The sequence below is a fragment of the Apodemus sylvaticus genome (assembly GCF_947179515.1).
Source record: "Apodemus sylvaticus chromosome 5 unlocalized genomic scaffold, mApoSyl1.1 SUPER_5_unloc_1, whole genome shotgun sequence".
Taxonomy (NCBI): domain Eukaryota; kingdom Metazoa; phylum Chordata; class Mammalia; order Rodentia; family Muridae; genus Apodemus; species Apodemus sylvaticus.
Genome location: NW_026262993.1, coordinates 534,998 through 557,797, shown reverse-complemented (window position 1 = coordinate 557,797; position 22,800 = coordinate 534,998). Strand labels below are relative to the sequence as shown.

Here is a 22,800-nt window from a genome sequence, read left to right as displayed (position 1 = left end):
GGATTATGTTTTGGGTATTCCAGTTTTCTAGGTTAATAACCACTTATTAGTGAGTGCATACCATGATTCACCTTTTGAGTCTGGGTTACCTCACTTAGTATGATGTTCTCTAGCTCCATCCATTTGCCTAAGAATTTCATGAATTCATTGTTTCTAATGGCTGAATAGTACTCCATTGTGTAGATATACCACATTTTTTGTATCCACTCTTCTGTTGAGGGATACCTGGGTTCTTTCCAGCATCTGGCAATTATAAATAGGGCTGCTATGAACATAGTAGAGCATGTATCCTTATTACATGGTGGGGAATCCTCTGGGTATATGCCCAGGAGTGGTATAGCAGGATCTTCTGGAAGTGAGGTGCCCAGTTTTCGGAGGAACCGCCAGACTGCTTTCCAGAGTGGTTGTACCAATTTGCAACCCCACCAGCAGTGGAGGAGTGTTCCTCTTTCTCCGCACCCTCTCCAACACCTGCTGTCTCCTGAATTTTTAATCTTAGCCATTCTGACTGGTGTAAGATGAAATCTTAGGGTTGTTTTGATTTGCATTTCCCTAATGACTAATGAAGTGGAGCATTTTTTAAGATGCTTCTCCGCCATCCGAAGTTCTTCAGGTGAGAATTCTTTGTTTAACTCTGTACCCCATTTTTTAATAGGGTTGTTCGGTTTTCTGGAGTCTAACTTCTTGAGTTCTTTATATATATTGGATATTAGCCCTCTATCTGATGTAGGATTGGTGAAGATCTTTTCCCAATTTGTTGGTTGCCGATCTGTCCTCTTGACGGTGTCCTTTGCCTTACAGAAACTCTGTAACCTTATGAGGTCCCATTTGTCAATTCTTGCTCTTAGAGCATACGCTATTGGTGTTCTGTTCAGAAACTTTCTCCCTGTACCGATGTCCTCAAGGGTCTTCCCCAGTTTCTTTTCTATTAGCTTCAGAGTGTCTGGCTTTATGTGGAGGTCCTTGATCCATTTGGATTTGAGCTTAGTACAAGGAGACAAGGATGGATCAATTCGCATTCTTCTGCATGCTGACCTCCAGTTGAACCAGCACCATTTGTTGAAAAGGCTATCTTTTTTCCATTGGATGTTTTCAGCCTCTTTGTCGAGGATCAAGTGGCCATAGGTGTGTGGGTTCATTTCTGGATCTTCAATCCTGTTCCATTGATCCTCCTGCCTGTCACTGTACCAATACCATGCAGTTTTTAACACTATTGCTCTGTAGTATTGCTTGAGGTCAGGGATACTGATTCCCCCAGATTTTCTTTTGTTGCTGAGAATAGTTTTAGCTATCCTGGGTTTTTTGTTGTTCCAGATGAATTTGATAATTGCTCTTTCTAACTCTGTGAAGAATTGAGTTGGGATTTTGATGGGTATTGCATTGAATCTGTATAGTGCTTTAGGCAAAATGGCCATTTTAACTATATTGATTCTACCGATCCATGAGCATGGGAGGTTTTCCCATTTTTTGAGGTCTTCTTCCATTTCCTTCTTCAGAGTCTTGAAGTTCTTGCCATACAGATCTTTCGCATGTTTGGTAAGAGTCACCCCAAGATACTTTATACTGTTTGTGGCTATTGTGAAGGGGGTCATTTCCCTAATTTCTTTCTCAGCCTGCTTATCCTTTGAGTATAGGAAGGCCACTGATTTGCTTGAGTTGATTTTGTAACCTGCCACTTTGCTGAAGTTGTTTATCAGCTGTAGGAGCTCTCTAGTGGAGTTCTTTGGGTCACTTAGGTAGACGATCATGTCGTCTGCAAATAATGATAGTTTGACTTCCTCCTTTCCAATTTGTATCCCTTTGACCTCCTTATGTTGTCGAATTGCCCGAGCTAGTACCTCAAGTACAATATTGAAAAGATAAGGAGAAAGGGGGCAGCCTTGTCTGGTCCCTGATTTCAGTGGGATTGCTTCAAGTTTCACTCCGTTTAGTTTGATGCTGGCTACCGGTTTGCTGTGTATTGCTTTTACTATGTTTAGGTATGGGCCTTGAATTCCTGTTCTCTCCAAGACTTTAAGCATGAAAGGATGCTGAATTTTGTCAAATGCTTTTTCAGCATCCAATGAAATGACCATGTGGTTTTGTTCTTTGAGTTTGTTTATGTAGTGGATTGTATTGATGGATTTCCGTATATTGAACCAACCCTGCATTCCCGGGATAAAGCCTACTTGATCATGGTGGATGATCGTTTTGATGTGTTCTTGGATTCGGTTGGCAAGAATTTTGTTGAGTATTTTTGCATCGATGTTCATAAGGGAAATTGGTCTGAAGTTCTCTTTCTTTGTTGGATCTTTGTGTGGCTTTGGTATCAGCGTAATTGTGGCTTCGTAGAAGGAATTGGGTAGTGTTCCTTCTGTTTCTATTTTGTGGAATAGTTTGAAGAGTATTGGTGTTAACTCTTCTTTGAAGGTCTGGTAGAATTCTGCACTGAAACCATCTGGTCCTGTGCTTTTTTTGGTTGGAAGACTTTCTATGACTCCTTCTATTTCTTTAGGCTTTATGGGACTGTTTAGATGGTCTAGTTGGTCCTGATTTAATTTTGGTATTTGGTATCTGTCAAGGAAATTGTCCATTTCCTCCAGATTCTCCAGTTGTGTTGAGTACAGGCTCTTGTAGTAGGATCTGATGATTTTTTGGATTTCCTCAGTTTCTGTTGTTATGTCTCCCTTTTCATTTCTAAGTTTGTTAATTTGGATACTTTCTCTGTGCCCTTTGGTCAGTCTGGCTAAGGGTTTATCTATCTTGTTGATTTTCTCAAAGAACCAGCTCCTAGTTTTGTTGATTTTTTGTATGGTTCTCTTTGTTTCTACTTGATTGATTTCGGCCCTGAGTTTGATGATTTCCTGCCTTCTACTCCTCCTGGGTGAAATAGCTTCTTTTTGTTCTAGGGCTTTCAGGTGTGTCATTAAGTTGGTAATGTATGCTCTCTCCATTTTCTTTTTGGAGGCACTCAGGACTATGAGTTTTCCTCTTAGCACTGCTTTCATTGTGTCCCATAGATTTGGGTATGTTGTGTTTTCATTTTCATTGTGTTCTAAAAAGTCTTTAATTTCTTTCTTTATTTCTTCCTTGACCAAGGTGTCATTGAGTAGAGTATTGTTCAATCTCCACGCGTTTGTGGGTTTTCTGTTGTTTCTGTTGCTATTGAAGACCACTTTTATTCCATAGTGATCAGATAGGAGGCATGGGATTAGTTCGATCTTTTTACATTTGTTGAGGTCTGTCTTGTGACCAATTATATGGTCGATTTTGGAGAAGGTACCATGAGGTGCTGAAAAAAAGGTATATTCTTTTGTTTTAGGATAGAATGTTCTATATATATCAGTTAAATCTAATTGGTCCAAAGCTTCAATTAGTTTCATTGTGTCCTTGTTTAGTTTCTGTTTTCCTGATCGGTCCATTGAGGAAAGTGCAGTGTTGAAGTCACCCACAATTATTGTGTTAGGTGCAATGTGTGCTTTGAGTTTTAATAAAGTTTCTTTTATGAAAGAGGGTGCCCTTGCATTTGGAGCATAGATGTTCAGGATTGAGAGTTCTTCTTGTTGTATTTTTCCTTTGACCAGCAAGAAGTGTCCCTCAGAGTCTCTTTTGATGACTTTGGGTTGAAAGTCAATTTTATCTGATATTAAAATGGCTACTCCAGCTTGTTTCCTGAGACCATTTGCTTGTAAAATTGTCTTCCAGCCTTTTACTCTAAGGTAGTGTTTGTCTTTGACCCTGAGGTGTGTTTCCTGTAAGCAGCAAAATGTAGGGTCCTGTTTACGTATCCAGTCAGTTAGTCTGTGTCTTTTTATTGGGGCATTGAGTCCATTGATGTTAAGAGATATTAAGGAATAGTGATTGTTACTTCCTATCATTTTTGACGTTATTTTTTAAATTTGATTGCTTAACTTATTTGGGTTTGATGAAAGGTTACTATCTTGCTTTTTTCAGGGTGGAGTTTCCCTCCTTGTATTGGTGTTGTCCTCCTATTATCCTTTTTAGGGCTGGGTTTGTGGATAGATATTGGGTGAACTTGGTTTTGTCGTGAAATATCTTAGTTTCTCCATCTATGGTGATTGAGAGTTTTGCTGGATATAGTAGTTTTGGTTGGCATTTGTGTTCTCTTAGAGTCTGCATGAGATCTGCCCAGGACCTTCTAGCCTTCATAGTCTCAGGTGAAAAGTCTGCTGTGATTCTGATAGGTCTTCCTTTATATGTTACTTGGCCTTTTTCTCTTACTGCCTTTAGTATTCTTTCTTTGTTTAGAACATTTGGTGTTTTGATTATTATGTGACGGGAAGTATTTCTGTTCTGGTCCAGTCTGTTTGGAGTTCTGTAGGCTTCTTGTATATTCATGGGCATCTCTCTCTTTAGGTTAGGGAAGTTTTCTTCCATAATTTTATTGAAGATATTTGCTGGCCCTTTAAGTTGTAAATCTTCACTCTCATCTATGCCTATAATCCTTAGGTTTGGTCTTCTCATTGTGTCCTGGATTTCCTGGATATTTTGGGTTACAAGCTTTTTGCACTTTGCATTTTCTTTAACTGTTGAGTCCATGGTTTCTATGGAATCTTCAGCATCTGAGATTCTTTCTTCTATCTCTTGTATTCTGTTGTTGATATTTGCATCTCTGTCCCCTGATTTCTTCCCAAGGCTTTCTATCTCCAAAGTTGTCTCCCTTTGAGTTTTCTTAGTTGTTTCTACTTCTGATTTTAGATCCTGGATGGTTTTGCTTAGCTCCTTCCCTTGCATGTTTGTGTTTTCCTGTAATTCTTTAAGAGATTTTTGTGTTTCCTCTTTCATGAGCTCAGCCTGTTGACCAAAGTTCTCCTGTATTTCTTTAAGAGATTTTTGTGTTTCGTCTTTCATGACCTCAGCCTGTTGAGCAAAGTTCTCCTGTATTTCTTTAAGTGTTTTTTGCATTTCCTCCTTGTTGGCTTTTGTATTCTCCTGGATTTCTTTCAATGATTTTTGTGTTTCCCTTGCAAGGGCTTCTAACTTTTGATCCATTTTCTCCTCAAAGTCCTTCATGTGTTCCTGTACCAGCATCATGACCAGTGATTTTAAATCCAAATCTTGTTTTACTGGTGTGATGGGGTATCCAGGACTTGCTGGTAGAGGAGAATTTAGTTCAGATGTTGCCATATTGCCTTGATTTCTGTTAGTGACGTTTCTGCGTTTGCCTTTTGCCATCTAGCTCTCACTGGTGTTACTTGGTCTTGTCAGTGCTGGACTCACCAGTGCAAGCTGCCCCTTCCCCGTTGTTGGCCTCTGGTGCACAGCTTACACTCTGCACTGCCTATAGACAGGGTGCTGTTGTCCAGGCTGTTCAGATCCCAAAGCAGGCACCTGAAGGCTCCCGCTGGGGCCCGCAGGATTTATTGGAGCACACTGACTTCTCCCAGCTGGCCGCCCGGAAGCCCCCACTAGCCTCTTGAGGGACCTGGAGATGTGGCGGCCACCCAGGCTGATCTGAAGCGGAGAGAGTTGAGCTGGGGGCTTCTGCCTGAGGCCTTGCCCCAGATTGTGTCTGTGGACCAGGTGGAACCCGTGTGCACCCCCAGGGAGCTCCGAAGGTGAATGTTGCTGTGACCTCCCCTGTGCTCCGCTCACTCCGCTGGGCAGCCGATTTCCCCAACCGGGCTGGCGCACACTAGGTTAGCCTTGTCGCCTGGGCCCAGAGTCCAGGCAAACGCCTGGGAGGCCAAGGTCCGAGCAAAGTTCCCCTAGGGCTATGTCTGTTATTTGGGTCCGCCAGGTGACCCGGATGGCGGGCGTGCGCGTCCGCGCTCCGCGAAAGCACCGGGAGAGTCTGTTGTGCTAATAACCTCCTGGGCTGGTTGACACACAGATGGCCCACCAAGCCGCCCAGTTCTTGGGGTCAGTCCTGTGCCTTTTGGGGCCTAGACCCCCGTTTTGTTAGCCTCAGGCTACGCTTGTTAGCAGTCTCTGCCCTCCCGAGCACTCTGGCTCCTGTAGGCAAAATGGCGGCGCGTGCACCGGCCGGGGCAAAAAAAAAAAAAAAAAACTCCTGGCTGGGTTGGCACCCCAATGGCCACTCGAACAGCCCAGGGCCTGGGTGCAGGCCAACGCCCGTCTGGCTCAGACCCCTGCGGTGTTGGGCCTAGGATTATATTTGTGTACCTCAGTCTGACTGATCTCTGGAGCCCGGGATCAAGATGGCGGTGAGTCTCTCCTGACTGGCGGGCAGCCGAGTTCTGAAGTGGCTTCCGTGCAGCGAAAGGCTCCGCAGAACCGCAGTTGCTTGCCGCCCGGCTGGTCAGCGAAGGTCAGTGGTCGTGGGCGCAGGGCCTAACTGGACCCTGTGTCGCCTTGGTTCCACTGCTGATGGCCCTTCAGCTGGAGCAGCCACTGCTACCGCCGCCGCCGCCGCCGCCGCCCTGTTGAATCCCCATTTGTCAATTCTTGCTCTTAGAGCATACGCTATTGGTGTTCTGTTCAGAAACTTTCTCCCTGTACCGATGTCCTCAAGGGTCTTCCCCAATTTCTTTTCTATTAGCTTCAGAGTGTCTGGCTTTATGTGGAGGTCCTTGATCCATTTGGATTTGAGCTTAGTACAAGGAGACAAGGATGGATCAATTCGCATTCTTCTGCATGCTGACCTCCAGTTGAACCAGTACCATTTGTTGAAAAGGCTATCTTTTTTCCATTGGATGTTTTCAGCCTCTTTGTCGAGGATCAAGTGGCCATAGGTGTGTGGGTTCATTTCTGGATCTTCAATCCTGTTCCATTGATCCTCCTGCCTGTCACTGTACCAATACCATGCAGTTTTTAACACTATTGCTCTGTAGTATTGCTTGAGGTCAGGGATACTGATTCCCCCAGATTTTCTTTTGTTGCTGAGAATAGTTTTAGCTATCCTGGGTTTTTTGTTGTTCCAGACGAATTTGATAATTGCTCTTTCTAACTCTGTGAAGAATTGAGTTGGGATTTTGATGGGTATTGCATTGAATCTGTATAGCTGAGGTCCCATTTTACAATTCTTTTTTTTATTGTTATTTTTTTATTCGATATAATTTATTTACATTTCAAATGATTTCCCCTTTTCTAGCCCCCCCCCACTCCCCGAAAGTCCCGTAAGCCCCCTTCTTTTCCCCTGTCCTCCCTCCCACCCCTTCCCAGTTCCGCGTTCTGGTTTTGCCAAATACTGTTTCACTGAGTCTTTCCGGAACCAGGGACCACTCCTGCTTTCTTCTTGTATCTCATTTGATGTGTGGATTATGTTTTGGGTATTCCAGTTTTCTAGGTTAATAACCACTTATTAGTGAGTGCATACCATGATTCACCTTTTGAGTCTGGGTTACCTCACTTAGTATGATGTTCTCCAGCTCCATCCATTTGCCTAAGAATTTCATGAATTCATTGTTTCTAATGGCTGAATAGTACTCCATTGTGTAGATATACCACATTTTTTGCATCCACTCTTCTGTTGAGAGATACCTGGGTTCTTTCCAGCATCTGGCAATTATAAATAGGGCTGCTATGAACATAGAAGAGCATGTATCCTTATTACATGGTGGGGAATCCTCTGGGTATATGCCCAGGAGTGGTATAGCAGGATCTTCTGGAAGTGAGGTGCCCAGTTTTCGGAGGAACCGCCAGACTGCTTTCCAGAGTGGTTGTACCAATTTGCAACCCCACCAGCAGTGGAGGAGTGTTCCTCTTTCTTCGCACCCTCTCCAACACCTGCTGTCTCCTGAATTTTTAATCTTAGCCATTCTGACTGGTGTAAGATGAAATCTTAGGGTTGTTTTGATTTGCATTTCCCTAATGACTAATGAAGTTGAGCATTTTTTAAGATGCTTCTCCGCCATCCGAAGTTCTTCAGGTGAGAATTCTTTGTTTAACTCTGTACCCCATTTTTAATAGGGTTGTTCGGTTTTCTGGAGTCTAACTTCTTGAGTTCTTTATATATATTGGATATTAGCCCTCTATCTGATGTAGGATTGGTGAAGATCTTTTCCCAATTTGTTGGTTGCCGATCTGTCCTCTTGATGGTGTCCTTTGCCTTACAGAAACTCTGTAACCTTATGAGGTCCCATTTGTCAATTCTTGCTCTTAGAGCATACGCTATTGGTGTTCTGTTCAGAAACTTTCTCCCTGTACCGATGTCCTCAAGGGTCTTCCCCAGTTTCTTTTCTATTAGCTTCAGAGTGTCTGGCTTTATGTGGAGGTCCTTGATCCATTTGGATTTGAGCTTAGTACAAGGAGACAAGGATGGATCAATTCGCATTCTTCTGCATGCTGACCTCCAGTTGAACCAGCACCATTTGTTGAAAAGGCTATCTTTTTTCCATTGGATGTTTTCAGCCTCTTTGTCGAGGATCAAGTGGCCATAGGTGTGTGGGTTCATTTCTGGATCTTCAATCCTGTTCCATTGATCCTCCTGCCTGTCACTGTACCAATACCATGCAGTTTTTAACACTATTGCTCTGTAGTATTGCTTGAGGTCAGGGATACTGATTCCCCCAGATTTTCTTTTGTTGCTGAGAATAGTTTTAGCTATCCTGGGTTTTTTGTTGTTCCAGATGAATTTGATAATTGCTCTTTCTAACTCTGTGAAGAATTGAGTTGGGATTTTGATGGGTATTGCATTGAATCTGTATAGTGCTTTAGGCAAAATGGCCATTTTAACTATATTGATTCTACCGATCCATGAGCATGGGAGGTTTTCCCATTTTTTGAGGTCTTCTTCCATTTCCTTCTTCAGAGTCTTGAAGTTCTTGTCATACAGATCTTTCACATGTTTGGTAAGAGTCACCCCAAGATACTTTATACTGTTTGTGGCTATTGTGAAGGGGGTCATTTCCCTAATTTCTTTCTCAGCCTGCTTATCCTTTGAGTATAGGAAGGCCACTGATTTGCTTGAGTTGATTTTATAACCTGCCACTTTGCTGAAGTTGTTTATCAGCTGTAGGAGCTCTCTAGTGGAGTTTTTTGGGTCACTTAGGTAGACTATCATGTCGTCTGCAAATAATGATAGTTTGACTTCCTCCTTTCCAATTTGTATCCCTTTGACCTCCTTATGTTGTCGAATTGCCCGAGCTAGTACCTCAAGTACAATATTGAAAAGATAAGGAGAAAGGGGGCAGCCTTGTCTGGTCCCTGATTTCAGTGGGATTGCTTCAAGTTTCTCTCCATTTAGTTTGATGCTGGCTACCGGTTTGCTGTGTATTGCTTTTACTATGTTTAGGTATGGGCCTTGAATTCCTGTTCTCTCCAAGACTTTAAGCATGAAAGGATGCTGAATTTTGTCAAATGCTTTTTCAGCATCCAATGAAATGACCATGTGGTTTTGTTCTTTGAGTTTGTTTACGTAGTGGATTGTATTGATGGATTTCCGTATATTGAACCAACCCTGCATTCCCAGGATAAAGCCTACTTGATCATGGTGGATGATCGTTTTGATGTGTTCTTGGATTCGGTTGGCAAGAATTTTATTGAGTATTTTTGCATTGATGTTCATAAGGGAAATTGGTCTGAAGTTCTCTTTCTTTGTTGGATCTTTGTGTGGCTTTGGTATCAGTGTAATTGTGGCTTCGTAGAAGGAATTGGGTAGTGTTCCTTCTGTTTCTATTTTGTGGAATAGTTTGAAGAGTATTGGTGTTAACTCTTCTTTGAAGGTCTGGTAGAATTCTGCACTGAAACCATCTGGTCCTGTGCTTTTTTTGGTTGGAAGACTTTCTATGACTCCTTCTATTTCTTTAGGCTTTATGGGACTGTTCAGATGGTCTAGTTGGTCCTGATTTAATTTTGGTATTTGGTATCTGTCAAGGAAATTGTCCATTTCCTCCAGATTCTCCAGTTGTGTTGAGTACAGGCTCTTGTAGTAGGATCTGATGATTTTTTGGATTTCCTCAGTTTCCGTTGTTATGTCTCCCTTTTCATTTCTAAGTTTGTTAATTTGGATACTTTCTCTGTGCCCTTTGGTCAGTCTGGCTAAGGGTTTATCTATCTTGTTGATTTTCTCAAAGAACCAGCTCCTGGTTTTGTTGATTTTTTGTATGGTTCTCTTTGTTTCTACTTGATTGATTTCGGCCCTGAGTTTGATGATTTCCTGCCTTCCACTCCTCCTGGGTGAAATAGCTTCTTTTTGTTCTAGGGCTTTCAGGTGTGTCATTAAGCTGGTAATGTATGCTCTCTCCATTTTCTTTTTGGAGTCACTCAGGGCTATGAGTTTTCCTCTTAGCACTGCTTTCATTGTGTCCCATAGATTTGGGTATGTTGTGTTTTCATTTTCATTGTGTTCTAAAAAGTCTTTAATTCCTTTCTTTATTTCTTCCTTGACCAAGGTATCATTGAGTAGAGTATTGTTCAATTTCCATGTGTATGTGGGTTTTCTATTGTTTCTGTTGCTATTGAAGACCACTTTTACTCCATAGTGATCAGATAGGAGGCATGGGATTAGTTCGATCTTCTTATATTTGTTGAGGTCTGTCTTGTGACCAATTATATGGTCGATTTTGGAGAAGGTACCATGAGGTGCTGAAAAAAAGGTATATTCTTTTGTTTTAGGATAGAATGTTCTATATATATCAGTTAAATCTAATTGGTCCAAAGCTTCAATTAGTTTCATTGTGTCCTTGTTTAGTTTCTGTTTTCCTGATCGGTCCATTGAGGAAAGTGCAGTGTTGAAGTCACCCACAATAATTGTGTTAGGTGCAATGTGTGCTTTGAGTTTTAATAAAGTTTCTTTTATGAAAGAGGGTGCCCTTGTATTTGGAGCATAGATCTTCAGGATTGAGAGTTCTTCTTGTTGTATTTTTCCTTTGACCAGCAAGAAGTGTCCCTCAGAGTCTCTTTTGATGACTTTGGGTTGAAAGTCAATTTTATCTGATATTAAAATGGCTACTCCAGCTTGTTTCCTGAGACCATTTGCTTGTAAAATTGTCTTCCAGCCTTTTACTCTAAGGTAGTGTTTGTCTTTGACCCTGAGGTGTGTTTCCTGTAAGCAGCAAAATGTAGGGTCCTGTTTACGTATCCAGTCAGTTAGTCTGTGTCTTTTTATTGGGGCATTGAGTCCATTGATGTTAAGAGATATTAAGGAATAGTGATTGTTACTTCCTATCATTTTTGACGTTATTTTTTAAATTTGATTGCTTAACTTCTTTTGGGTTTGATGAAAGGTTACTATCTTGCTTTTTTCAGGGTGAAGTTTCCATCCTTGTATTGGTGTTGTCCTCCTATTATCCTTTTTAGGGCTGGGTTTGTAGATAGATATTGGGTAAACTTGGTTTTGTCGTGAAATATCTTAGTTTCTCCATCTATGGTGATTGAGAGTTTTGCTGGATATAGTAGTTTTGGTTGGCATTTGTGTTCTCTTAGAGTCTGCATGAGATCTGCCCAGGACCTTCTAGCCTTCATAGTCTCAGGTGAAAAGTCTGCTGTGATTCTGATAGGTCTTCCTTTATATGTTACTTGGCCTTTTTCTCTTACTGCCTTTAATATTCTTTCTTTGTTTAGAACATTTGGTGTTTTGATTATTATGTGACGGGAAGTATTTCTGTTCTGGTCCAGTCTGTTTGGAGTTCTGTAGGCTTCTTGTATATTCATGGGCATCTCTCTCTTTAGGTTAGGGAAGTTTTCTTCCATAATTTTATTGAAGATATTTGCTGGTCCTTTAAGTTGTAAATCTTCACTCTCATCTATGCCTATAATCCTTAGGTTTGGTCTTCTCATTGTGTCCTGGATTTCCTGGATATTTTGGGTTACAAGCTTTTTGCATTTTGCATTTTCTTTAACTGTTGAGTCCATGGTTTCTATGGAATCTTCAGCATCTGAGATTCTTTCTTCTATTTCTTGTATTCTGTTGTTGATATTTGCATCTCTGTCCCCTGATTTCTTCCCAAGGCTTTCTATCTCCAAAGTTGTCTCCTTTTGAGTTTTCTTAGTTGTTTCTACTTCTGATTTTAGATCCTGGATGGTTTTGCTTAGCTCCTTCACTTGCTTGTTTGTGCTTTCCTGTAATTCTTTAAGAGATTTTTGTGTTTTTTCTTTCATGACCTCAGCCTGTTGACCAAAGTTCTCCTGTATTTCTTTAAGAGATTTTTGTGTTTCGTCTTTCATGACCTCAGCCTGTTGACCAAAGTTCTCCTGTATTTCTTTAAGTGTTTTTTGCATTTCCTCCTTGGCTTTTGTATTCTCCTGGATTTCTTTCAATGATTTTTGTGTTTCCCTTGCAAGGGCTTCTAACTTTTGATCCATTTTCTCCTGAATTTCTTTATGTATGTCCTTCATGTGTTCCTGTACCAGCATCATGACCAGTGATTTTAAATCCAAGTCTTGTTTTACTGGTGTGATGGGGTATCCGGGACATGCTGGTAGAGGAGAATTGGGTTCAGATGTTGCCATATTGCCTTGATTTCTTTTAGTGACGTTCCTGCATTAGCCTTTTGCCATCTAGTTCTCACTGGTGTTACTTGGTCTTGTCAGTGCTGGACTCACCAGTGCAAGCTGCCCCTTCCCCGTTGGCCTCTGGTGCACAGCTTACACCCTGCACTGCCTGTAGACAGGGTGCTGCTGTCCAGGCTGTTCAGATCCCGAAGCAGGCACCTGAAGGCTCCCGCTGGGGCCGGAAGGATTTATTGGAGCATACCGACTTCTCCCAGCTGGCCTCCCGGAAAGCCCCCACTAGCCTCTTGAGGGACCTGGAGATGTGGTGTGGCTGCCCAGGCTGATCTGAAGCAGAGAGAGTTGACCTGAGGGCTTCTGCCTGAGGCCTTGCCCCAGATTGTGTCTGTGGACCAGATGGAACCCGTGTGCACCCCCAGAGAGCTCCGAAGGTGTATGCTGCTGTGACCTCCCCTGTGTTCTGCTCACTCCGCTGGGCAGCCGATTTCCCCAACCGTGCTGGCGCACACTAGGTTAGCCTTGTCGCCCAGGCCCTGAGTCCAGGCAAAAGCCTGGGAGGCCAAGGTCCGAGCAAAGTTCCCCTAGGGCTATGACTGTTAATTGGGTCTGCCAGGTGACCCAGGTGGCGGGCGTGCGCGCCCGCGCTCCCCGAAAGCACCGGGAGAGTCTGTTGTGCTAATAACCTCCTGGGCGGGTTGACACACAGATGGCCCACCAAGCCGCCCAGTTCTTGGGGTCAGTCCTGTGCCTTTTGGGGCCTAGACCCCCGTTTTGTTAGCCTCAGGCTACGCTTGTTAGCAGTCTCTGCCCTCCCGAGCACTCTGGGTCCTGTAGGCAAAATGGCGGCTTGTGCGCCGGCCAGGGCAAAAAAAACTCCTGGCTGGGTTGGCGCCCCGATGGCCACTCGAACAGCCCAGGGCCTGGGTGCAGGCCAACGCCCGTCAGGCTCAGACCCCTGCGGTGTTGGGCCTAGGATTATGTTTGTGTACCTCAGTCTGTCCGATCTCTGGAGCCCGGAATCAAGATGGAGGTGAGTCTCTCGAGTTCTGAAGTGGCTTCCATGCAGCGAAAGGCTCCGCAGAACTGCAGCTGCTTGCCGCCCGGCTGGTCAGCGAAGGTCAGTGGTCGTGGGCGCAGGGCCTAACTGGACCCTGTGTCGCCTTGGTTCCACCGCTGATGGCACTTCAGCTGGACCAGCTACTGCTGCCGCCGCCGCCTCCCCCCATTTTACAATTCTTGATCTTAAGGCATAAGATGTTTTGTTCAGGGAATTTTCCCCTGTGCCCATGTGTTCAAGGTTCTCCCTCAGTTTCTTTTCTGTGAGTTTCAGTGTGTCTGGTTGTATGTGGAGGTCCTTGATCCACTTGGACTTCAGCTTAGTATAAGGAGATAAGAATGGATCAATTTTTGATTTGCATTTCCCTAATGACTAATGATGTTGAACATTTCTTAAGGTGCTTCTCAGCCATCCAAATTTCTTCATGTGAAAATTCTTTATTCAGCTCTGTACCCCACTTTTTAATAGGATTATTTGGTTCTCTGGGTTCTACCTTCTTGAGTTCTTTGTATATATTAGATATTAGCCCTCTGTCAGATTGAGAGTTGGTGAAGATCCTTTCCCAATCTGTTGGTTGACATTTTGTCCTTTTGACAGTGTCCTTTGCCTTATAGAAACTTTGTAGTTTTATGAGGTCCCATTTGTCAATTCTTGATCTTAGAGCATAAGCTATTGGTGTTCTGTTCAGGAACTTTTCCCTGTGCCCATGTCCTCAAGAGTCGTCCCCAGTTTCTTTTCTATTAGTTTCAGTGTGTCAGGTTTTATGTGGAGGTCCTTGATCCACTTGGAGTTGAGCTTAATACTTGGAGACAAGAATGGATCAATTTGCATTCTTCTGCATGCTGACCTCCAGTTGAACCAGCACCATTTGTTGAAAAGGCTATCTTTTTTCCACTGGATGCTTTCAGCTCAATTGTAGAAGGTCAAGTGAACATAGGTGTGTGGGGTCATATCTGGGTCTTCAGTCTTATTCCATTGATCCACTTGCCTGACATTGTAGCAATACCATGCAGTTTTTATCACTATTGCTCTGTAGTAGTGTTTGAGGTCTGGGATTTTGATTCCCCCAGAAGTTCTTTTACCGTTAAGAATAGTTTTAGCTATCCTGGGTCTTTTGTTATTCCAGATGAATTTGAGAATTGCTCTTTCTAGCTCTATGAAGAACTGAGTTGGGATTTTGATGGGGATTGCATTGAATCTGTAGATTGCTTTTGGCAAGATGGCCATTTTATTAATATTTTTATTTTCTATATTCTTTGTTTACATTCCAAATGATTTCCCCTTTCCCGGATCCCCCCCTCCCCATAAGTCCCATAAATCTTCTTCTCTCCATCCATTCTCCTATTACCTCGCTCCTTTTCTTCTCTGTCCTTATATTCCCCTCCAATGCTAGATCATTCCTTTCCAGGATCAGGACCTTCTCCATACTTCTTCATGGGAGTCATTTGTTATGCGATTTGTGCCTTAGGTATTCAGGGCTTCTGAACTAATTAATATCCACTTATCAGAGATTGCATTCCATGTGTATTCTTTTGTGACTGGGTTACCTCACTTAGGATGATATTTTCCAGATCAAACCATTTGCCTAAAAATTTTGTGAATTCATTGTTTCTAATTGCTGAGTAGTATTCCTTTGTGTAAATATACCACATTTTCTGTATCCATTCCTCCTTTGAGGGGAATCTGGGTTCTTTCCAGTTTCTGGCTATTATAAATAAGGCTGCTATGAACATAATGGAGCATGTGTTTTTATTTCATGCCGGGGAATCCTTTGGGTATATGCCCAGGAGAGGTATAGCAGGGTCCTCTGGAAGTGTCATGTCCAGTTTTCTGAGGAACCTCCAGACTGATTTCCAAAGTGGTTGTGCCATCTTACAGCCCCACCAGCAGTGGAGGAGTATTCCTCTTTCTTTGCATCCTCACCAACATCTGCTGTCTCCTGAGTTTTTGACCTTAGCCATTCTGACTGGTGTAAGGTGAAATCTCAGTGTTGTTTTGATCTGCATTTCCCTAATGACTAATGATGTTGAGCACTTCTTAAGGTGCCTCTCGGCCATCTGAATGTCTTCAGGTGAGAATTCTTTGTTTAGATCTGTACCCCATTTTTAAATAGGGTTATTTGGTTCCCTGGGGTCTAACTTCTTGAGTTCTTTGAATATATTGGATATTAGCCCTCTATCAGATGTAGGGTGGGTGAATATCCTTTCCCAATTTGTTGGTTGCTGATTTGTCCTTTTGACAGTGTCCTTTGCCTTACAGAAACTTTGTAATTTTTTGAAATATTTTTATTTTCTATATTCTTTGTTTACATTCCAAATGATTTCCCCTTTCCCGGATCCCCCCTCCCCATATGTCCCATAAACCTTTTTCTCTCCATCCCTTCTCCAATCACCTCTTTCCTTTTTCTCTGTCCTTATAATCCCTTCCCATGCTAGATCAATCCTTTCTAGGATCAGGACCCTCTCCATACTTCTTCATGGGAGTCATTTGTTATGCAATTTGTGCCTTGGGTATTCAGGGCTTCTGGGCTAATTAATATCCACTTATCAGAGATTGCATTCCATGTGTATTCTTTTGTGACTGGGTTACCTCACTTAGGATGATATTTTCCAGATCAAACCATTTGCCTAAAAATTTTGTGAATTCATTGTTTCTAATTGTTGAGTAGTATTCCATTGTGTAAATATACCACATTTTCTGTATCCATTCCTCCTTTGAGGGGCATCTGGGTTCTTTCCAGCTTCTGGCTATTATAAATAAGGCTGCTATGAACATAATGGAGCATGTGTCTTTATTGCATGCTGGGGAATCCTTTGGGTATATGCCCAGGAGAGGTATAGCAGGGTCCTCTGGAAGGGTCATGTCCAGTTTTCTGAGGAACTTCCAGACTGATTTCCACAGTGGTTGTGCCATCTTATAGCCCCACCAGCAGTGGAGGAGTATTCCTCTTTATTCGCATCCTCACCAATACCTGCTGTCTCCTGAGTTTTTGACCTTAGCCATTCTGACTGGTGTAAAGTGAAATCTCAGGGTTGTTTTGATCTGCATTTCCCTAATGACTAATGATGTTGAGCACTTTTTAAGGTGCCTCTCGGCCATCCAAATTTCTTCAGGTGAAAATTTTTGTTTAGATCTGTGCCCCGTTTTTTAATAGGGTTATTTGGTTCCCTGGGGTCCTACTTCTTGAGTTCTTTGAATATACTGGATATTATCCCTCTATCAGATGTGGGGTTGGTGAATATCCTTTCCCAATTTGATGGTTGCCGTTTTGTCCTTTTAACAGTGTCCTTTGCCTTACAGAAACTTTGTAATTTTATGAGATCCCATTTGTCACTTCTTGATCTTAGAGCATAAGCTATTGGTGATCTGTTCAGGAACTTTCCCCCCATGCCCATGTCCTCTAGGGTCTTCTCCAGTTTCTTTTCTATTAGTTTCAGTGTGTCTGGTTTTACATGGAGGTCCTTGATCCACTTGGAGTGAAGTTTAGTACATGGAGATAAGAATGGATCAATTCGCATTCTTCTGCCTACTGACCTCCAATTGAACCAGTATCATTTGTTGAAAAGGCTATCTTTTTCCACTGGATGTTTTTGGCTCCTTTGTCGAAGATCAAGTGACCATAGGTGTGTGGGTTCATTTCTGGATCTTCAATTCTATTCCATTGATCCACTTGTCTGTCACTGTGCCAATAACATACAGTTTTTAATACTATTGCTCTGTAGTTTTGCTTGAAGTCAAGGATACTGATTCCCCCAGAATTTCTTTTGTTGTTGAGAATAGTTTTAGCTATCCTGAGTTTTTTGTTATTCCAGATGAATTTGAGAATTGCTTTTTCTAACTCTGAAGAACTGAGTTGGGATTTTGATGGGGATTGCATTGAATCTGTAGATTGCTTTTGGCAAGATGGCCATTTTAACTATATTAATCCTGCTGATCCATGAGCATGGCAGATTTTTCCATTTTCTGAGGTCTTCTTCGATTTCCTTTTTCAGAGACCTGAAGTTCTTGTCATATAGGTCTTTCACTTGTTTGGTTAGAGTCACACCAAGATACTTTATATTGTTTGTGGCTATTGTGAAGGGTGTCATTTCCCTAACTTCTTTCTCAGCCTGCTCATCCTTTGAGTATAGGAAGGCAACTGATTTGCTTGAGTTGATTTTATAACCTGCCACTTTGCTGAAGTTGTTTATCAGCTGTAGGAGTTCTCTGGTGGAGGTTTTCGGGTCACTTAAGTAGACTATCATGTCATCTGCCAATAGTGATAATTTGACTTCTTCCTTTCCAATTTGCATCCCCTTGACCTCCTTATGTTGTCTAATTGCTCTAGCTAGAACTTCAAGTACAATATTGAAACGATATGGAGAGAGAGGACAGCCTTGTCTAGTCCCTGATTTTAGTGGGATTGCTTCAAGTTTCTCTCCATTTAGTTTGATGTTGGCTACCGGTTTGCTGTATATTGCTTTAATGATGTTTAGGTATGGGCCTTGAATTCCTGTTCTTTCCAAGACTTTTAGCATGAAAGGATGCTGGATTTTGTCAAATGCTTTTTCTGCAGCTAATGAGATGATTGTATGTTTTTTTCTTTGAGTTTGTTTATATAGTGGATAGCATTGATGGATTTCCTTATATTGAACCATCCCTGCATCCCTGGGATGAAGACTACTTGATCATGGTGGATGATCATTTTGATGTGTTCTTGGATTTGGTGGGCAAGAACTTTATTGTTTATTTTTGCACCAATATTCATAAGGGAAACTGGCCTGAAATTCTCTTTCTTAGTTGGATCTTTGTGTGGTTTTGGTATCAGCGTAATTGTGGCTTTGTAGAAGGAGTTAGGTAGTGTTCCTTCTCTTTCTATTTGGTGGAATAGTTTTAAGAGTATTGATGTTAAGTCTTCTTTGAAGGTCTGATAGAATTCTGCACTAAAACCATCTGGTCCTGTGCTTTTTTTGGTCGGAAGGCTTTCTATGACCCCTTCTATTTCTTTAGGGGTTATGGGTCTGTTTAGATGATCTATTTGATCCTGATTTAATTTTGGTTTTTGGCATCTGTCTAAGAAATTGTCCATTTCCTCCAAATTCTCCAGTTGTGTTGAGTACAGGCTTTTGTAGTAGGAACTGATGATTTTTTTAATTTCTTCAGTTTCTGTTGTTATATCTCCCTTTTCATTTCTAATTTTGTAAATTTGGATACTGTCTCTGTGCCCTTTGGTTAGTTTGGCTAAGGGTTTATCTATCTTGTTGATTTTTTTCAAGGAACCAGCTCCTGGTTTTGTTGATTCTTTATAAGGTTCATGCAGTTTTTTTTTTTCTCTACACTTTGACTATTATGAGTCTTCAAGTCAGGTACCATTTGCTCCAAGTAGATGCTTATCTGAAGAGGACTGAGAGATACATCAACCTATGGACATCACATGCTATAAGGAGTCAGTTTAATATTATGTTGGTTTAGTAGAGTAATAGTGATAGGTCTTTTCTTATGTCTTTAATGGTGCCAAGAATGAGTTTAAGCATGCAATCCAATCTGAATGCGGTTGGTTGTTCACATTATGTTTATACCACTATTACACAAGTAGGCATGTACTGCCAGAGCTGTCACTGTTACAGTGCACAGGGTCACTGCTGGGTATGTTTGATCATTACTTTGCCCCTCCAGTAGTATAAATAGAACACATCTATATTGTGAAAGTTATCAATTATGAATGAAGCTTCCATGTTTGTACCAGCTGTTTTCTTCTCTGTCACATTCTAGAGGGTTATAAAGAACAATGGCAATACCAATTCCTTTTTTTAAAAAACTAGGTCTGTTTTTATTTCTGAATCTACAAAGGGTTATATTGGTAGTGATTGTGATTTTAAATGTTCTGTTTTGTTCTGCTGTTTTGAGTAGCTTGGGCCTCATAAGGTAACCTAGAGTAGCCTCAAGCTCACTATTTTTTTTTTTTTAGATTTGCCTCAGATTCACAGCAATCCTCCTATCTCACCCTGCAGAGTGGCTTAATTATTGTTCTGCAGCACGATAAGAATGAGTCTTAAATTTTTAACAAATTCCTCTCTAAATGATACCTTATATAGAGTTCTGCTATTTGGGAAATCATGGAAACAATCTCAATAACCCATCCAATTCATATGCTCCAACTATTTAGACACAAACAAAGGCTTCATTTTCTCCACAGAAACATAAATTAGTATAAAGGAAAAGTGGGAGAAGGAAAAATGATGAGAACTACTTAAATTTTAAAAATCATATTAGGACATCTCTCAATTTTATACTGAATAAAATTGTTTATTGCCATTGATTTCAGTGTTCTCTGTCCTTGTTTAAATTCTTATTTTCATTGTTTCAGAGGACAAAATAGATTTGTCTTCTTTAGGTTATGATTTTTTTCTCATAGACATATAATACTGAAATTCTAAGCATGTCTTACTCATGTAAGTTAGAAAAATATCGACCCCATACTGGATAATGTTGTAGGACCTGGGGAATCAACCTAAGTTCTGACAGCCTTCAAAAAATTGCATTATTTTCCATTATCTGCCAGGAGGCATTATAGTATCCATGTCATAGCAATGTGAAGAGACAAAAAATATTCACAGAAGTTAACTCCAATTGAATTTAAGCTCTAGCCATTGGGATGACCTGTATAATTTTATCAGTGTACTTTAAGAAGCTATTGAATTATTTATCTTTGTTAATTTTCTCATTTTTGTGACAAAAAGAAAAACAACTTCCGGTGGGAAGGGCTTGTTTTAGCTTGCAGTTTGAAGGTGCAGTCTATTATTGCAAGGAAATCATGGAATCGGAAGGCAGAGGAAGCAAGATGTCTTTGTATTTGTAGTCAGATAGCAAAGACAGATGCATGCTGGTTCTCAATTTTCTCATTGTATTTAGCCCAGGACTTTTAACCAATGGATTAATTGTTATGAAGAATTGGATTGAGTCTTCCTACTTCTATTATCCCAACTTAGAAATCCCTCAAAGATATGTCCAGATGTTTGGTTTTTAGGTTATTCTAGAGCCTGTCAAGTGGAATATCAACATTAACCATTATGTTATCTAATATAATCTGGTCCAGAATAAGGATTAGATGTCTATAAAGAATAAAGGAATATATGGATATATTAATGAATGAGAATTAGCAGAAAATATGATTTATTGAGGGGCTTTAAACATATCTTTTCAATGTCAGGGAAAAGAGAGTGTGGAGACAAAGTTGGCATTACTCATGGATAGAATGGTACAACATATGGAGAAACATTTGTAGAAATGTAGAGGTTTCTCTCCACAGTTGTGCATTGTCTCACACTGTCATACTGAATAATAGCTTCCAAGCAATTGGGTAGCAGATGACAATGGTACACAGAAGGATTTGGATGGCTAGGGGAATCTCTGACTTCAAGTGGAACTCTGAGAAAAAATGGGTACTGGTACTGGGAATAGGTGTCTCTTGATTCTTCTTCGCATAGAGGTGTCTTAAAGTACAGTCATGGGGCCAGACCGTGAGATCAGAGACATGAATAGATACAAGGCAGTTGGATTTTTCTAAGCTCCTTTTCTGTATTATTCACTTGCCACAGTGAGACAAGAGTTTAATCTGTGCCCGCACAGATTTTTATGCCTCAAAATCTATGTGGATGTCTGAAAGCATAAAAATTTTTGAGTACATGATGACCCCTAATTTAAGAGCATTTTAAATGAAAACAAAAAGATATCTTAATATTGTGAAATTATTTAACCAACATTATGACAGCTTTAACAGCAGATGGTACTTCATTTGCATGGTGGACTTGCTTAATAAGACCTGGCAATGCGAGTCTAAAATTCAATAATGAATGAGCGACCATTTAAATTTATCACAACACACAAGTGAACATGTTAACTTACCTTCTGATACAGCAGGGTAAATAATCCTTGGGAGTGGATTGGTTATTACTTAAAAGGATGAAGGGGCAAAATGTAGGGAAGCATGTGTCTAAGAATGTAAATATGTTTATTAGCCACAGCCTTGGCTTGTCAAATGCAATGGTATAGAAAACTAGTATGAAGGACATTGAGTAGGAGAAGACAAAGGTGCACACAAGCATCAAGATAATTTTTGTGGCTTTGTCTTCAGGGGACAGGCTGAGAGAATGCTGGGAACTGTGGATATACTGTAGCTGACTCTTGTGCCTATAGAGAATTCTCACCATGGAGACACTGGCTCAGACCATAAGACTCAAACACAGACCATCAGTGAAACAAAGCAAGAATAGATGTAGTACAGTTACAGTATTGCCAATGGGGAATGCAGAGCAGTATCCCAACTTGATTTTTCTGGTGAAATTTTTGTTAGTGTTTGGTCCAATCACATGTATAGCTGCCCTGATGTTTAAAAGGTGATGCACAAGCCAGCTTAAAGAGCAAAACTGAATCGTGTACTTGGAGAATGAGTGTGCAAGTGTCATCCACCTGGAGTGGTTCAGGTTGATTGTGATTACTTGGAAACAACTCAAGAGGCAGGAGCACTGCAGGGAAACACCCCGAGACACTCGATTACTATAGAGAATAAGTTTACATAAGAGGTCATCCATGAGATACTGCAACCCAAGTTGTATTATTATGTGAGGTATTGCTCTTGAGATAATAACCGAGGCATTGACTAGAGTTAGATGCTTTAATATCTGGTCTTTGGACATCAAGCTTTTTCCAGTGATTACAGACATGACATAATGTAGAAGAATTGACCAATTGCCAAGGATCCCCACAGCTGTTTGAGAAAAGAACAAAATCCCCATTGGCACGTTCTCAGAAATCATGTTCTTTTTACCTGAGGTAAACAAATTTAACAACATCAGTACAGCTAGTAAGAAAACAGTAACGTGTATTAATTTATTGTAGTTTACATTGTATCCTTGTATCATCAGGCCAAATGTCTCTTTTCTGGCTGTTTACCCAATCAATAAAGATAAAATTCCATGGTCACACCCATTTTAGGTTATCAAATGTGGGAGTAAAGTAAAGGTTGTAAATTAGGACTCATCATTTTCATATTTCTTATAGAGCTTGATAGTCTTCAGAGTTCTTCAAATTCTTTTGTTCTAAATTAATATCCAAAAGATACTTCTATATTTTCTGAAAGAATTGAGTGTATTTATGCCAACTTAATGCATTTCTATAATATGCTACTAAAACACAGAAATAGAAGTTAAGTAGTATACACAGAGACAGGAAAATTTGTAAGGAAAAAGAAGTCAAGCAAGCAAAATATGGGCTGACATAAATTAAAAAATTAGTAGGACATTATTAAAATTTGAATCTGACAAAAATCCTTACTAGCATTATGTTATTAAGAAAATACAATAGTTGATGTTCATATATCCATAACTTAAAAAGAGCAAAATGCTTTCTTC

The 22,800-nt window shown here is 40.9% G+C and overlaps 1 pseudogene; it reads right to left on the bottom strand.

Moving 5' to 3' along the window:
• Nucleotides 1-21,291: 21,291 nt before the first annotated feature.
• On the bottom strand, nt 21,292-22,242 carry LOC127676046 (vomeronasal type-1 receptor 4-like; annotated as a pseudogene).
• Between the last annotated feature and the right edge of the window lie 558 nt (nt 22,243-22,800).